The sequence below is a fragment of the Equus przewalskii genome, chromosome 13 (assembly GCF_037783145.1).
Source record: "Equus przewalskii isolate Varuska chromosome 13, EquPr2, whole genome shotgun sequence".
In the NCBI taxonomy this organism is placed as follows: domain Eukaryota; kingdom Metazoa; phylum Chordata; class Mammalia; order Perissodactyla; family Equidae; genus Equus; species Equus przewalskii.
Window position 1 is genome coordinate 30,842,348 of NC_091843.1, and position 13,227 is coordinate 30,855,574.

Sequence of the window (13,227 nt, forward strand, 5' to 3'; positions counted from 1 at the left end):
GGTGAGGAGGATGAGCAGGTGAGGAGAGTACTTTAAAGTATTCCTATGCCATCATCAGACCCACGGTAAAGTGATCCAAGCTCCAGGCAAGGAGGAAGAGTCATCCCAAATTCTCTAAAGATGACTTACAGTCCTTAAGTTTAATGAGAAACAGTATGAACCAGCAGTCACCTGACCAGAATCTCAGCTCTGCCAGTTACTAGATGGATCACTTGGGCGAATTACTCTATTCCTCTGTCTCTTGGATTCCTCATGTTTAAAATGAGATTACTAATAAGACCCATCTCACTGGGTTGTTCTGAGGAGTCAGTGAAATGATGCATACCATAAGTGCTTAATAGATGTAGGGTTCTTCTCATCTTTCTTCTTTTTTATAAGGTTTTCAAATTTTTCTTTGTTACCTCCGATAATATCTCTTTCCTTAGGAATCTATCTATTTCGCCTAGATTGTCAAATATATTAACATCAAATGGAATAGAGAAATGTATATATTGTTTAAACACTGTGCATTTATCTTTTCCTTTTCCAATTTTATTTATTTTTCTGTTAATGAATTCACCAGAAAAACAAAACAAAACAAAACAAATGAACAAACAGAACAAAACAAAAACAAACTCATAGAAGCAAACAACAGATTGGTGGTTACCAGAGGGGAAGCGGGGTAGAAATGAGCAAATGGGGTCAACTATATAGCGACGGGTAGAAACTAGACTTTTGGCGGGAAGCAGACTGTGTAGTGTATACAAATGCCAAATTATGGTGTTATACATCTGAAAACTATGTACTGTTTATAAACTAAAATAGAAAATTATCTCAATTAAAAAAAATATATGAATTGTCTTTCTTCTTATTTTTTTGAGGAAGATTAGCCCTGAGGTAACATCTGCTGCCAATCCTCCTCTTTTTGCTGCGGAAGACTGGCCCTGAGCTAACATTTGTGCCCGCTTTCCTCTATTTTATGTGGGATGCCTGCCACAGCATGGCTTTCCAAGCGGTGCTTAGGTCTGCACTTGGGATCTGAACCAGCGAATCCCAGGCCGTGGAAGTGGAACGTGTGAACTTAACCACTGCACCACAGGGCCAGCCCCAATTTCTTAGCTTTTATACTACATTATAGTTATATAAGATGTTATCATTGGGGGGAGATTGATGAAGGGTGCAAAGGACTTCTCTGTACTATTTTTGCAACTTCTTATGAGTCTATAATTATTTCAAAAGAAAAAGTAAAAAAAGAGAAACCAATAAGAAAAAAATAGCCAAAGCCTTATAAATATGTTTCTATCCTTTGATTCTGAAATATTTCTTCTAGAAATTTACAGTAATGTAGCAGATATACACCCAAGTATGTTCCTCATATAATTACTTACAATACCGAAAAGTTTAAAAATATCCTTAATGTCCAACAATAGGGGAGTTGGTAAATAAATGGTGGTATATTATTAAAAATAATGGTGGAGATGTATATTTAACAACACGAAGGACATTCACGATTAAGTGAATATAGAAACTTATAAGCTATGTGAGCCCAGGTTATTTAAGAATGATACACAGATATATAATACTGAGACTAGAAGAATGTATGCCAAAATTTCTGCAACAGTTATTTCTGGCCGCTGGACTTATTAGTTGATTTTAATTTTTTCATTTTGTTCATGTGTATTTTTGATTTTTCTACAGTGAACTTATGTTACTGCTGTAATAAATTTTTCAAAGATAATGAAAATAGCTTAAATCGTTATAGATTTACTAAAACATTTACAACAGGGGAAGTTAAATCCTATAACACTAATAGCAGATGCATTGCAATTGCTAAGATAGCTGTTAAAAAAAAATAAGTTGCAAAGCTCCGAAACTGCTGTGAGAAGAGGTTAATCCATAGCAGATCCCGCGCCTGACCAAAGAGGGTTGTGATCAGTCACTTCACTCCTAACTGGTCTTCCTCCTTTTCCTTTACTGTTTCCTTTCTGATGAAATCCGTAAATGTTTTGATTCAAAACCAGGAGCAGGATATAACCTTAATTCCTATTAAATTCAGGGCAAGTCTGTGCAAAAGCTGACAATCTGCCTAGGCTATTGGGTAATCACAATCTTGTACTTTCGATCACAGGTGGGAAAGTTGCAAAACTCAGTAATTCCCTAAATGTCTCTCTCCATAGGTAGGTCTTCTAGGATGCTACGAAACACACGAGAAACAAATGTCCTCCTTTTTTTAAGTAAAGAATTAGAACTATTTTCCTATAACTAACAGTAAAGGACATTTGTCAAATCAACTAGACATTTTCTGGGCCCTGTGATGGTGCTAATTATATATTAATTATATAATATTATATGTTCTTTACTCACTTGTCCTTATAAATTGTCTCTTTCCTCCATATAATCTCTGTTCCATGGTGCAGGAACAATGCCTGTGTTGTTCTTTGTGCCTCACGCAAGCAAGTGCTTAATAAATATTTGCTGAGTGATGAGGATGACTCATCTGTGTTTGGAATTCTCACCGCATTCCTAGGGAGAAGGCCTGGGACTTGGAATGCTTTGGAAACTCACCTCTATCACTAACAGCTCCGTGACCCCATGTGTTCAATAGCTCTACGCCCACCCATAAAAGTGCTATCAGTAATGTGTACTTTTCAGGCTTGCCGTAAGAAATAAACTTCCTAATATGTGTTGGCAGCACTTAGAACAGTGTCTGGTGCTTAGAAGTTGCTTGAGAGATATTAGTTGACAATATCTGAATTCCTCTTTTTGTCTGGCTGCAATTTATCTCTTTCTGCCATTGTTTCTGACTTACTATAGTGGTAAAGAGAATAAACTCTGGAGTCAGAAAGCCTGTGCCATCTTATTAAATAAGAATGTGACCTAGAGCAATGTGATCACACATTCTATACTTGGAGTTCTCATCTGTAAAATGGGGGTGATAGTAATAATAGAACTTACTCCCTAGTATCATCGTAAGCACACACTGAGAAGATGCTAATAAAATGCTTCAAAGAGGGTGACACACAGTAAGTGCTCAGTAAAGGTTAGCCATTATCTTCTTCCCAGACCTCTTATTATCTATCGTGTTGAATCTAAAGTATAGTTTAAAACTGAGCCCAACTCCTGGCTTCTTTTCTTGAAGGAGTTAGTCATTCCAGTTGGGCCATCATCTGACTGTCAGGTCATGGAATAGCTGCCCAGAGGCTTCTGTGGTCTTGGGTACCGCAGCTCCCTGCACAACTTTAAGAGGGGATGGGGTTGGCCATTATGTTAGAATAAACAGTAACAATTAACATTAAATTGTGCCAGATGCTGTGCAAAAAACTATAACCCTATTATTACCCACATCTTAGCAGATGAGGAAACAGAGGCTTAGAGAGGTTTTGTTTTGCCCCAGCTAGTGCTTGGGGAAGTCAGGGACTTTTGTGTAGGCAGTCTACAATTTTAACCTTCAAGTCATCCCATTTGCTGCATTTATCATATTAAAAAAGAGGCTATTTTAATCAATACCTTATTGCAACTTTGATTGCCGGTTTGTATCTTTAGTTCCATTCAGTGGAGTCCAAACCTTGGAAACATAAGCAGCTTTCACACAGTAACATCAGGTTAATCTACAAGAAACAAAAAGGCTAATAAACCTGAAACACAATGGGAGGGAGGATAGGGGGTGCTTCTTTTTTACATACAATAATGAAAATAAAAAACTAATAAAGGCTAGTCAATATATTTGGATAAAAATTCCTTTGGTTTTTAATAACAAATGGAGAATCTACAAATATAACCAGAACTGTTATCTCATTTTGTTTTCATGCCCAATTTATGACTGAATTAACTCTTCAGATAGAATTCTAAAATGCATTCATCCTGCTAGGTCTAGTTCTTCCTTTCGCAATATCATCTTTGTGGCGATCAGCTATGGTCAGACAAGGCATAGAGGAGTATAGTTGCTGAAGAAGAGAGCTCAGGTGGTGGACAGTTCACCTCTCAAGGTCACTCTCCAGCCTCACCCACTCCTTGCTCCTTGCTTGGGGCTAAAAATGGCTTGGATTTTAAACGAACGTCAGCATTATCTAATGAAATTTTAAATGTGCTCTCTTTTACTCAGTAATTTCACATTTAGAAGTTTATTCAAGAGAAATGCCTACAAAATATGCAAAGATATATACAGAGGCATTTACTGTTACATTGTTTGCAATTGAAGATAAATGATGCTAACCTAATCCATCAGGAAGGGACTGCTTATATATATACCATAGTGTAGTCATACAGAGGAACACATAGGTAGAGTTGTATGTATTGACATGGATATAATAGAACAGAGGAGATTGTAGGCAGTGCTCATAATACTCATAATATTATAGGAGGGTGTAAGGATAGGGCAAAGTCAAATGCATATAGGGGCCACACTGGTCAGATAGGGACTATGACAACCTCGAGAGCACACCCTATGTGAAAGCAACTCGCCCTACTCAGCTTCAGCTAATCATTGCTAATGGGGTGACCAATCTTTGGATTTTCCAAGAAAAGCTATAAATCATGGTACTTTTCACGCTACTTTGTGTAGTCTATTTACTTCTCTGCCACCTTCAAAGCTCCATGAAAATATCTCAGTTACGGGAACCTCTTAATTTTTGTTTTGTGGCAACTAATAGAAATATTTTAATAAAATATATTGTATGTGGTCATTCTCTGAACTGGATCTGTCACTGCATATCAACCTCTAAAACACTCTTAGCAATGGCTGTCTGGAGAATTGCATTATGGGCCAATATCAGAGTATGGCCTTCTACTCTTTATACATTGCTTTATGTTTGAGGGGTTTTTCTTTGACTATGGCAAGAACCAATTTATTGGTCAAGGTGAGGGGGGAGGAGCCTACACCCATGAGCTACAGTTCAGGTCTCCCTAGTGATCTAGAAATCCATATCCTCGACTAGCTTCTGGAAGTAGGCTTTGTACTGGTCTGAGGGGAGGGAGAGCGGGTGGCTGTTGGAAATATGCAGGTCCATGACGTTCTTTGTTGAGAAGGCATCCCCTAACTGGGCCCTGTCTAGTATGGCCCTGAGGCACATGGGAACAACCTTGATCATCATAAGCCTCTTGATCCACGGCTTGTCCTGGGACCACAACTCCCTCATAGAGAATCATAGGGTATAGTGTGAAGGGTGTCCACTCCCTTCGATGGAGACCATCAGATCTGCCATGAAGGGCCCCAGGTGGAACATGTCTCCTTTCTTGCTCTTGGGGACCTCACCATCAGCCCGTGATCACTGTCAGGGAAGATCTCCTCATCCATAGCCCAGTGTGTGTGGCAGTGCCCCAGCCTCTGGGCACAGAGCCGCTGACTAGCTCTCCACAGAGTGGTAGAAGGTGGTCACCTCAAACTCCCACTCTGAGCAGGGACAGCAGTGATGTGAAAGGTGAGAAAGATTGAGAGAGTTTAAGGGGGCCAGCCTATCACCCCGGTGCCCAGCGCCAGCCTCTCTCATTCATAGCTGGCACTCACCTTCCTCAGGCATCAACAGCCACTTCAGTGGGTTTTCAGGCAGTTCCAAATTTGGGTAGGGAGCAGTAAGGGGCTAAACTGGGGCTCAGCAAGAGCTGAGGTGTGTGCTCAGGGGCCATAGCCAGGCTCAAGGGCCCCTGATCTGGGAGTGGGGCCAAGACCATGTCACTCAGTAACTCCTCTAGAATGTTTTCCTGAGTATCAGAAGTACCGCATCTGCCACTGGGGTCTAGAGAGCTATCTGGCTCAGGAGAGTCCCCAACTTCTGAGGTCACAAACTCGTAGATCTTGTGCAGGTTGTGGGGGTCATTGCTCCATCCTCGACTACACACAACACTTCCTTCCACTTCAGGGTGGACCGGAAACTCTTCTTCTGGGTCAGTAGGTTGGTCTTATCCTTCCCAGTGTGTAGGCACTGTTGGCCTCAGCCCAGGCCTGGAAGATAACGAAGGCTCCGCTGGGCATCCTGCCGCAAGCCAAGCCGTGCTTTCAAGGGATGCAGAAGCACTTGCAGCTCTAGTCCAGCCAGGCCATGCCCTCCAGCTGTCCCGAGTCTGGTTGTGACACCAGCCAATGTAGAATCCGAGGCTTTTGGGTTCCCATGGACCAGGCTGAGGCACATGGGGTGCTGGGGCCCACCCCGTCTTTGGGCTCCCAGGAGTTCTCAAACCCGCAGTTGTACACCCCCCTTCCCGTCAGCCACACTTTAGAGTGATGGGGCTTCTTTTCTATCTACTGTTTTTATAATAAAAAAATACAAATACACAAAACACACTTACACTGGCCTTCTGCTAGGAAAGGCTGAACTAAAGTGAGTTTCCAGACTATTTCAGACTAGAACCAGTTCCAGGATTTTGGCCTAGGTTTGGTTTTGTTACTGATCTCAAGAATCTTGAGTTTGGTGGACACCCCTGGGCTCATCTAGTTAATATTAATATTTTGAACTAGGCTGTCTGCAGCCTTGAGCTACTTCTGGCCATGTTGGACCATCTGAGTCCCTGGGGGCAGAAGCAGCATTTTAAGGGTGTTGGGAGAGAACAATCATATCTCTCATTTCCATGGTGTACCCCGAGCTTGTGGAAAAATGAATAGCTAAGTGATCATCATTCATTCACTCAGTCATTCAACAAAGATGTTTTGAGGTTTTACGATGTACCTGGTCTTGTGTCAGGCCCTGACGATGTTGAGATACTTTCAAAAAACTCCTGGCTTTGGAGGTGACACCAAAGTAAAGAGAATACTACAAAATAGTGTGAAAAGTAGTGTGATGAGGGTCAGAAACACGGTGCCTTGGGAGACCCCATTGGAGGTCAGGATTGGGTAGGGAGCAGAGGTGGCACCTGGGCAGAGTTTTGAGGGATGAGCAGGAGAGGTAGCCTGGTAAAGAAATAGAGTGGGCATTCCAGGCAGAGACTCACAGGTGCAAAGGCATGAAGGCAGGAGAGGACCTGGGGCCTTCTGGGAATGGCCGGTGCTCTATAGAGCCTGAGTGCCAAGTTCCTAGTTGGGAGCATCAGGCTTTGGGACTGGAATGGGGGCGGCCACTTGATCACAAGTGTTTGACTAAGCAGCCAGGACCTCTGGGCTCCATGCTAAAAGCACCTGAGAGCCAAGGACAGCTTTTAAGCTCGGGAGATTTGGGCCAGTTTTATATATTTACCTCAACAAATAATTTCGCCCTGAATTTTCATTTTATGTTTCCTTGATTCTATGAACCATGGGGGAGAAATACTTTAAGTGAAAAGAAACAGCAACTTGTTAAAAAAAAAAAAAACTTTACAAAATGATGGCTGAGAAACCGGAGTGTCTAAGTTTTATACCTTCCTGTGCCGCTTGATTTTAGAGACATTTTATGACATGTCATACACAGCCTGGAAGTTAATTAAGCCATCGACTTGGAAGGTTGCTGGTAAATTCCAAGCCAGTTTCGAGGGTGTGTATGTGTTCTGTGTGGGGTGCTGGCTAAAAGCATCCATAGCATTATGATAATCCCCACTGAATATGGCCAGGTTTCCAACTGGCAATTCATCCCATTCCTGGCATCATTACTCACTAAGGGCCTTGCTTCCCCGGAAAGATGGGTGAATACTCAATTAATATGAAGAGAATAAACATGTTCAATTTGGTAAGAACTTGATTTCCTGTCTCACAAGGCGAAAGGGAAAAGCTGGTGGTTTTTGAGAGGGGAAGGAGGGAGGGGAGGGAGGAGCAGCCTTGGGTGACTGGAGACGCTGTGCAAGCCCCACGATTGCTGTCGAGGTGGTTTTTCACCCCTGGAGCAGAGTGATCTCATTTGCTGCTGCATACGCATTCATCCCTGGTTTTCTGGTCTTTTCGCCATGAGGACACGTGTCTATGCTGAATGTGTAAGTGTGCCCCAGGGAGACTGTGAGGCTTTTAGAGACAGACTAAGCAGGATTCAGATTCTCCTCTGCAATTTACTTGGCTGTGAGAGACTGGGAAAGTTGCTTACCCTACCTGATCTGATTTCAGAATGCCTACCTGGCATGGGCTTTTGTGACAATGAAATGAGATGAGATATTTATGTACAGTGGCTGGTACACAATTGATGTTCAATAAATGCTAATTTCTTTCCCAACCCTGGACCGAAGCTACCTTTAATTGGTTTCCATGGGAATTGACTCTCATGTTTACTTCTCACCAGTAAGGAAACATTATTTAGGGAGGTGGGAACTTGGGTAACAGAGTGACCTGCATTCCAGTCCCGGTGTTATGACTCACTTTGGACAAGTGACGTAATACTTATGAGACTCAGGTTCCTTCTCTATAAAATGGGAACAGCAATGCCCAATAGTTCCTGTACCTTCCACAGTCATTACAAGGACTCAATGAAGTAAGGCAGGGCTCTCAAACTTTAGAATCACCCAGAGAACTTGTTAAAACAGATTGCTGGATTCCATCCTCAGGGGTTCTGAGTCAATAAGTCTGGGGTGGAGCCTGAGAATTTGCATTTCTAGTCAATTCTCAGGCAATGATGTTGCGGTGGTCCCAGGCCCCACTTCAAGAACAGCACCTGGCTCACCGTGAACACCAGATGGATGTGAGCTACTGTTACCCTTTGTCTTCTGGGGCAGGGGGAATATTGTAGACAGCACTCCCTTGGCTATAATTCTAATTTTAGGGTCCTTATTTTGGCTATGTCAAATAATTGCTTAATTTTCAGTTTCTGTAGAACTGACATAAGCAGAGGGCAGGAGGAATTCAGTGTTCTGGGGGGTTAGATTCCGCAAGTCATTTCTACTGAGGAAATCTGTAGGACCCAGACACAGGAATGAGGGGCCCAGAGTGACCAGGTCCCAATGCAATTTTATCAGCCTGGCTTCCTTAAAGTATGCCTGGATTCAAAAACAAATTTCTGGAACATGGTCCTCTTGTACAAGACTCTCTAGAGATGTTGAGGGCATGTTTTGGGGGAAATTGGGGGAAATGACAGGAGACTTCCATAGGCCAGAGTCCCCTTTGGCAACTTGTAAAAGCCCCACTGTCCCCAGGGTCTTTAAGGATGTGAAGGATGGATCTTCCCACTGAGGAAATCATAGGCCCTGACACTTCTATTTTAGAAGGTGGATGGCAGAGATAAGGGGCACAGTGACACCTCTGCCACTTAACGAGCAGTCTGAATTACAGATCTAAAATTAACAGCCTCTCCTCCTCCCTCCCTCCCACCCACCCAATACTTTAACTCTCCTTTGTCACTGTTTCTGAGAGCAGCTGAGCTGCAAGAAATGCTACTGGGATGTGAAAACCCTTCAAACACAGCCAGGGATGGGATTCAGTGTTGCATTGGGGCTAAGAGTCCAGGTTCTGGGCTCAGACAGACAGGGCCCATCTCCTCACTTCCTGGTTTGGAGAGTGTGACCTCAGCAAGTGACCTTCTAAACTTCCATTTTCTTATCTAAATTGAGGGCAGTAATAGTACCTATTTCAAAGGATTCTTGTGAGGGTTAATTAGATAAGCATGTGAGGACTCAATAAATGATGGCTATTGTTACTGTGGGGGGATTTTTAAGAGTTTAGGGCTGGGACCAACTCCTGCAGGCTCCCCTCCGAGCTGTCACTTCCCCAGAATTATCCAGCAATGTTCAGTTGGTTTGTGGGGCCTACATTTCCCATTTTCCCTGGTTTGTGTAGTTTTGGACTGAATGAGAAGGGAGAAGCCTTTTGCACGGGTCCTGGGGAAATGAAAGGGGGCACAGGGACAGTGGAAGGTCTGTGAGGAGTTTGACCCTACCTGACCCCAAGAACTGATTCTCAGCCCCTGTGAGGTGGGGGTTAGAGCCATAAGCTGAAGGCTCTGTTCTCCCTAGATGATGCAGGACATTTAGCGGCTCAGAGGCCAAGGTGACAAAATGCCGAGTTTGGGAAAGGGCTTACATATGGCACCAGGAGTGCAGTGAGAACCTAAGGGAACTCAAGACTATTTCACTTCGAAGGGTTCGAGGTCCTAGGAGGCAGGATCCTGATCCTGGGCAGCAAAGCAGTGTTTTAATAGAGGCCACAGCATCTGTGGGGATGACAAGGTAATTCCCACAGGGACTTGTGGGTGGGTAGTAAATATTAAGGAAAAAAATGAGGAGATTGTTCCTGAGGTTCTCTCTTTAGGTGGGGAGAAATCCTTAAATAATGGGGGTGGGAGGGACTGCAGTTACACGGGTGGGAGCAGATGAGGCCTGGGGACACGTGGGCGATGTAGCTGAAGCCTGTTGTGGAGAGCCGGGCACACGGTAAGCATCTAGAAAGTGGTCGTAATTACTGACCAGCTATTCCCTGACCCCCAGACCACCTGCCCACAGGACTGGGCAATCTCTTTGGCAAGGATGGAAGGAAACGAGATCTCTCAGCCCCTCCTTCCATGGACTCTTGGAAGAATGCAGAGTGGGATGTTAACTCTATTCCAGGTCTATTTTCTCCAGTAGAAGCATGAAGTATCTACTTTTGAGAGGAAAGAGTAACTCTGCCTCAGGTGCTAGGAAATAGTCATGATCCTGGCTGGCTTTGCAGAGCACTAGATAGGAGTCTGAAGACCTGGTTCAAGTCCCAGCTCCTTTACCTTTGAGCTGAAGGCTATAGGCTAATTATTGAACTTCCTCACCTGTAAAATGGGGACAAAACTGCCTCCCTACCGCCAGATAATAAATGCAAAAATGTTTTGTAAACTGTAAAGTCTGTTAAGGGAATTAAGGAAAGTGTTTTTGGCATGGCTGACGATGAGGTCTCCTAAGGCTAGCAACACTCATCCAAGGGATGGTCCCTTATTCCAAAATGAAGACCAGTGAGGGAGTTCAGGCCTGAAGCCAGGTGAGGGATGGGGAGGTATTTTGTAATATGCCTGGGTGCTCACTACCTACTCCTGAGGCTGGTCCAGAGGACATGAGCCTAATAATCTCATCAGAAGGCATCACTGGACCAATCCTGAGGATGTGACAGGTGCCCCTCCCCTCTCCACTGCTGTGGTCATTTATCACTGTCTCCCTTCCAGACTGTGAACTTCTAGATCAAGGATCGTGTTCTCTTCTCTCTGTTGTCCAGCCCCTAGCACAGGGCCTGCCACACAGTGGAGATTCCGTCAGGGTTTACGGAGTGATTCAATGAGTGAGTGGGTGGGAGGATGTATTTTCTCTTTTTGGATCATGGTTTTCGTCTAAATTCTGCACACTTACTCTTATTGTCACATCTCTTCTCTTTCTAGAATGTCCTTAAAGTAATCCACAGCTCTGGGAGACAAACATGTGGGGAAACACAAATACTTGAGTCTAAAACACAGAAAAACTTCAGAAAGAACAATACGAATTGGGGGCTGTCCCAGTGGCGTAGTGGTTAAATTCATGTGCTCCCATGTGCTCTGTTTTGGTGTCCCGGGGTTCGCAGGTTCAGATCCCGGGTGTGGACCTACACACCACTCATGAAGCCATGCTGTGGCAGCACCCACATACAAAACAGAGGAGGACTGGCATAGATGTTAGATCAGCGACAGTCTTCCTCAAGTGAAAAGAGAAAGATTGGCAACAGATATTAGTCCAGGGCCAATCTTCCTCACCAAAAAAAAAGTGTATCTCAGAATGTAAGGTTTCAGAGGGCAGAAACCATGACTTTTCTCTTCCTCACCACAAAAAAAGAATATGAATTGCTTTCCTTTCTGAGCTATTTGTGCCTTGGGGATCAACTTTGGGGAAGAAAGGAGACATGGGAATTGGTCACTGGAGGTGGGATGGGGCAACAGGCAAATTTGTTGGAGAATTTGTCTGTCTTGGCACAACAAGACCATTCTGTGTCTTAAAGGAGATGTGGATTCTGGAGACTTCCCACCCTGGAAAAAATTGCTTTTTTAAAAAGGACGGGGAACTCATAAAATAAATCTGGCAATAGACGTCATGTTGTTAGGGTTGAAACAGGTAATTTGTGTGTTTTCTGAATGCTGCTATGATCCTAAGCTGGGGAACTTCTTGATTTTGTGTTGGTTTCCATTGTTGCTCCCATAGCTTCTTAGCAATAGTGACAACAACTATGTCAATGAGGACAGTGCCCTTTTTCTGAGGGTTTGTTCGACACTGCCCCTTGCACGCTTTGTCTCATTTTCCCACAACAACTCTAGAAGGTTGGTTATAATCTGGACCCCATTTTACAGATGAGGAAACTGAGGCTCAGAGGACTTAAGTGATTTCTTCAAGGTGCCAGAATCAGTCATCTTAATTTGAACCTTGTTCGAATTCAGGCCTGATAACTATGCCCACGCCCTCCTCCACCCCTTAAACTGCCCCCTTTGAAAAATATAAGGTGGAGTTTACGGTAAGACTGTACAGACCTGCCTCTAAAGTATTTTCTAAGCAGCTCAAATAAAGCCCTTCAAAATACAGATTGTGTATTTCTGTGACAAGAAATCCTCCTCGTCCCCAACACCTCCCTTCAATGGCTTTTTCACAGACTGCCCCAGGGTTCAGCCTGGAGCCTGGGGGAGAAAATGGACAGCAAAACAAGAAAACAAAAGACCCCAAGGCCTGTAACTGATCATGAACAAAACACGCTTCCTCAGCCTCACAAACTGTCAGTCTGATTCTCTTTGTTCTAAAAGCTCTGGTTCCACAGAGCATCAATTTCCCCTAATAATGAGCTTTTTTATTCTTCATCTCATAATATAACCTGGTCTTGAGGATTCTTACCATCTCTGTTGCTCATGCAGGATGAGACACACGCACAGTGAGTTTGTCACTTCTGTTATTTTCCTTTCCCGTCACACATGATTCCCACCCCAGGGCAAGCAGGGGCTCTGAGCAGCGTCCCCCCTTTTCCTCCACTCCTCTGCCTCCCACACGGCCATGCACAGCTCTTTGAGCTCTCTGCAGAGCATTGTCTGCTCCCCCATGAATAAACTCATCTTTCTTTTTTTCCCACCCCTCTTTGGTGACTCTTGTGTCAGCCGGTGTGCTGGGGGCACTCCCCCATGGGGCCCAGTATTTTTGGCTGGTTGCATGTTTGAGCTAATATTTATCGTGCATGAACTCTGCTCCAGGCTCACTCTGAGAACTTTGAACAGAGTTATCTCGTTTGCAACATCCTGATGATGTGGTTCCCTGTGGTAAACCCACTGTACAGACGAGGAACTGAAACACAAGGAGATGTCCAAGGACGCACAGCCCTCTAACGGCTAGATTCTAGAGCCTAACTTCTTAACCAGCAGGATTCACTGGCTTGGGGTTGCTCTGGAAACTTCTATGTGAAAGTTCCAC

General features: G+C 43.9%; 1 pseudogene; it reads right to left on the bottom strand.

The window, feature by feature from the left end:
- Window positions 1–4,889: 4,889 nt before the first annotated feature.
- Window positions 4,890–6,085, bottom strand: LOC103546954 (interferon regulatory factor 3-like; annotated as a pseudogene).
- Window positions 6,086–13,227: the final 7,142 nt, after the last annotated feature.